The sequence below is a fragment of the Odontesthes bonariensis genome, chromosome 4 (genome assembly GCF_027942865.1).
Source record: "Odontesthes bonariensis isolate fOdoBon6 chromosome 4, fOdoBon6.hap1, whole genome shotgun sequence".
Classification (NCBI taxonomy): domain Eukaryota; kingdom Metazoa; phylum Chordata; class Actinopteri; order Atheriniformes; family Atherinopsidae; genus Odontesthes; species Odontesthes bonariensis.
In genome coordinates this window covers 28,575,464-28,580,167 of record NC_134509.1, presented here as the reverse complement: position 1 = coordinate 28,580,167, position 4,704 = coordinate 28,575,464, and the positions used below count along the sequence as shown (strand labels likewise).

Genomic DNA, 4,704 nt, shown 5'->3' with positions numbered 1-4,704 from the left:
AGGGTCTGCAAATGGAGTGAGCAGAAAAGGCTGGCAGGCATACCCTCTGTCACCCAGCAATACACCCAGGAATTCACCTGTGAATACAAAATGTTACCATCACAACCTCATAAGTAGTGACATTCTTAACACAGCCATGATGTTAAAAGTGGTTATCAATAGAGGTACTGTGGCTCACCTTGTGATGCGCGCCGATAGATCTCTGAGTTCCGAAACACTCAGGAGTCGTGGACCGAGCCGGGCCACTTTGCCACAACATCACTGATCAAATAATCAGCAATGCAGACCATCTGAAATGATAAGATGCTAAACCAATTAATGCACATCACAGGCAATGTACAGTGTTCATTAATTAACTTTATTAAAAGTCATGTTCACCTGTACATTGATGCTGTGGAAGTTTTTCCTCTTCACAAAATCCCCCTCATGGCCACCTGGGGGGGATTTTATTTTGATGTGTGTGCAGTCCACTGCACCAATGACATTGGGGAAACCTGTAATATGATGAAATGAGTATCTTACTCTGAATGTTAACATTGTAATTGTAACTAATTTTTTTTTTTTTTAATTCTTACCTGCAATCCTATAGAACTCCTCCTTGATGTCACAGAGTCTTCTATGCCCAGGGAAGGAGATGAAGATGCTTGCAAGTCCTTTAATTGCGTTTTTTTTTCACTGCTAAAACAGTACAGGCATTGAGTGGGCAGGCACATTCTTAATAAAAAGTTGCTGCCATGTCCATTTTGGTTGCTTGCTTGCGCTTGACTCAGAGCGCGGATCTCGAAAACACATGAGAAGCTATACAGAATCATACGCGGCGGACAGCACAGCTTTATGCCAATTACGCACACAGGCTCCACACGCATCGCGTCTGCAATCATAACTCATCAGGGGAAATCACATTTTGCCAATATTTTAGAGACCCCTCAACATTTCCCAAATCATGTTTTCGGGGGAGTCTCGTGTCAGTTTCAGGGGGTCTCGGATCCCCCGAGTCCCCCGTAGTTCGAACACTGCCTAATTGTGATAATTTCAGTGGAGTGGTGAGTGTGTATTTGTGCACTACTTACGCATTCAGGCGGTCAGCAATGGTTTGCCACGCTTGCTCCCTTTGTTTTTTAACTGTGGCAGTATTTCCTTTTTGTTTTATTTTCTCCGTCACCTCTTCATATGCTTCCATTAATAATTATTGCTCCGCTGGGGAGAAATACGCCGCCCTTGTTGCCATGGTGAATCAGTGAATCTATGATCGATCGTGGGGTCTATTTAAGAAAGCCGTGTGCAGCACTTATCCAGGATCGCTTTCACCTGGCTTAATGAATCTGTGTCTGCTCATCCTGGATTGGCCTTTGTGCAACCAACTAAGCCCGGGCGTCCATGTTTTGGATTCCTTGAACCTGGCTAAGTAATTCATCCTGGATGTCTAAATCCTACTTTTGTGCAACGGGCCCCTGGTCCATTGTAGATGTGATGTTATTCTCCTGCATCAGAGCACAGAATTACAAATGACAGGGAGAAAACTTATTGATGTTTTTTATGCCCCTACACCGGTCATGGTGATGGCTTGAGGCATTATGTTTCAGGATTATCTGACCATCCATCTGTCACATTCTGGTGAGAACGGGGAGGAATGCCTTGAGGAAATTTCTTCAAATGTGAGCTCAACTTGAGATTCCAAGCACTTAGTGAGACAATACTAAATATATATTTCTAATTGAATAAATCATGAAAGTTGTACAATTTAGAAACAGCAGTAGAGATTGAGTCCTGGCTACATAATGAATAGTGGGCATGAATACTGAAACTTTAAACTGGTCACTGTGATCCTCTGTGCAGTATGGTTCAAAGTTTGGTTCTTGTTTGCTGCAACATTTTTATTTGTAGCAACATATATCAGAATTAGATTTATAGTTTATTTGATAGACAGAAATGGACTGAAACTTGATTAGTTGGTAGAGGCTTATAACTGCATTGTGATAATTGTTTTTATGTTACATATATTGTATTCAGCCATTTTAATCTATTTGTTACATCCAACCAGTGCATAACAATAAAGTTGCCATAGATTATATCTAATGTAAACAGATATTTCTTACATGATGTGCAAAAAATAGAACAAAAAAGTGAAAACTCTAGTTTTAGCAGATTTTTTCTCTCCTTTTTGGGAGGCTACTTTCAGCTGCGGATTATTAAATCTTTGTTGCGTTGGTCAGTATTGACAGCAGAAAGACATTGTACAATTAATCGTCTTAAGATGAATCATGGTACTGTTGTTCATCATAATGAGGGAGTTAAAAATGGAATGATGTGGCTCGATATATTTCACAAGTTTTTGACAACAGTAGAGTTCTATTTCTGATCAATCCCCATTGATTCTGTGTTAAAAACATCTTCATAGCTTAAAGAAATGTGAATACTCTTGACTGGGAACATTTCTTGGGTTGAATATCCTTTGTCCTGGGAATAATACATAGGCTACAGAGTATGGCAGTAACGACTCAGCGGTTACTCAGAGTGACTACAGCTCAGCTGCAGGTCCATTCTCTTAGTATCATTTGTCTCAAAGTGAATTTATTCTCTAAATGTTGGCTTCCCATTAAACTGACTTCCAATGCAGAAAAAAATGTTCTTCAGTATTTTATCATTGCAGTGTGCCATGATGATTTCTTCTGGTTCAACACACGAGGAGAAAAATAGCAAAATTGGTTTTGATGTCTATTAGTGCCCTTCAGAGAGGTACAAACACTCCACTGTTGTAATGTGTTTTCAGACATTAGGTGTTGATCTTTGATTCTATACACCCTACATTCTCTGTATCATTAAGAGCTGAAGGTGATAAAGGCCAGCAGGGTGCCTCGATATATAAATTTGAATAGAAAGATCATATCTCAATTTAAGAAAAAAATCTACAATAGTGCCTTTTTCATCTGTTTTTCTACACGACTGTAATTCACCATGTCTTTGCCACTGGCAGCTAAAATAAATATAACGTAGCATTAGATATTCTTCTGTGATTCCACAACAAAAACAAAGTTAATATATTTAGGAGAGGAAAAAGCAAAACTACAAAGCACTGAGTTATCAGTTGTAAAATGAAGTTAACTTGTTAACTTATAGGTCTAAGGCAGGGCAACACCTCAGTCACACTTCAGTAAGTTTTTTGATACATGTTCACTCATCCATCCATCCATCTTCCCTCGCCCATACCCATCTATGCATCCATCTCCCACTCTCATCCATCCATCTAACCATACTTCATTTGTTTTGCTGATCCTTCTACCCATCGATCCAGTCTTCCTTCCACTCTCATTTATAAATCATCCATCCATCCTCCCTTTCTTCCTGTACCTCATCCATCGATCAATCTATCCTTCCTTCCTCATCTATTCTTTCATCCATCTTCCCTCTACCTCATTTATCCATCTATACATCCATCTCTACCCCATTCTGCAGTCAGTTTGGGTCAATGACCTCATGAGACACAACCTCAGTGTGGAAATCTTTCCTTCAAGCCACCAGATGAGTCTAGCAGAGACCTTCATCATCATCCAATCCCTCACCTGAAAATCCTCCTATCCCTCCTATCCAATACTTGACTCCTTGTTAAATCACTAATCTCACTATCTATAAGTCTGGTTCTTCCCTGTGAAATACACAGAAAGTTCTGCTTAAAGTGTGCTGCTACAGACTAGCGTACTGTTTACAAAGTGCTTTGATAGTGATGAGCTGCATCTCCTCTCTGTAGTGTAGGCGGTGGGAGTGAATGTCCTTACTGTAGAAGATAAAACAGAATTTTTCCTAAAACCAAACTACTTCTTTCGAAAAATCTGCAGATCATAAACCTGAAGCTGTGGCTATGTAAGTATTGTTGTTTCAGTGCCTTGTATGACTATGAAAACTACTAATGAGAAAGTAGTTTGATTGAACAACAGGATCATTTTTGGGCAAATACGAAGGGTGAGAGAAAGTCTCCTAAACCCCTAAAAGGGATTGTTGGAAAATCTGATCTTTACCCTTCACCTGAATGACTTCTCACTTTGATTAACTGCATCCAAAAATTTGTTTACAAATTTATATTCTTCATAGAGATGATGTGCACAGAGATGATGAAGTATGCAGAATATGAACTAAGACTGACATCAGTAATGTAATATTTGAACGGTACGTGTCATTGAATAATAGCCCTTATGCCCATTTGACAAATAATAATTTTCCCTCTTTTTACAGCAAATATTTTGTTTTATGGGTGATTTTGGTTAATTGAAGTATGAACATATCTGCCTTCAAATGTGCTCAAACAGTATTTCATGCAAACAAAGAGTCTGCTGTCCTTGAAAGGTTTGTCAGCTGTTGAAAAATGAGCCATTATGAGTTTTTCTTTATCCACAATCTGTGGAAGGCTGTTTAATCAACCCAATCATAGTGTTGTTTGCTTGTTTACTTGACCGACAGAAAACAGTGACTCTTTTTACCCTTTTGAAAGACGGAAAACCCTCTAGGTCATTGCAATATTAAAGTTTAGTTTAGTGAATGCTATTTCATCATACTGTCATTTGTTCAGTCAATGAATCCAAAGTATGAAGGATTTTGTGTGGATGTTCGTCAGAAAGAGTTCTCCTGTTGAGTGTTACGTATTTCTTTTTCTAATTTGGGGGAGTCTGTAGTCATCCAGAAAAGCTTTCCCCGCTAGACATCCTTGAAATT

General features: G+C 39.0%; 1 long non-coding RNA gene across 1 annotated transcript; it reads right to left on the bottom strand.

Annotated features, from left to right (window-relative positions):
• Positions 1 to 406: 406 nt before the first annotated feature.
• LOC142379383 (uncharacterized) lies at positions 407 to 1,314 on the bottom strand. The gene is made up of 3 exons (XR_012769679.1): positions 1,071 to 1,314; positions 576 to 678; positions 407 to 494 (listed from the first exon to the last, which is right to left on the bottom strand). It is a non-coding gene; the product is annotated as an uncharacterized LOC142379383 (long non-coding RNA).
• Between the last annotated feature and the right edge of the window lie 3,390 nt (positions 1,315 to 4,704).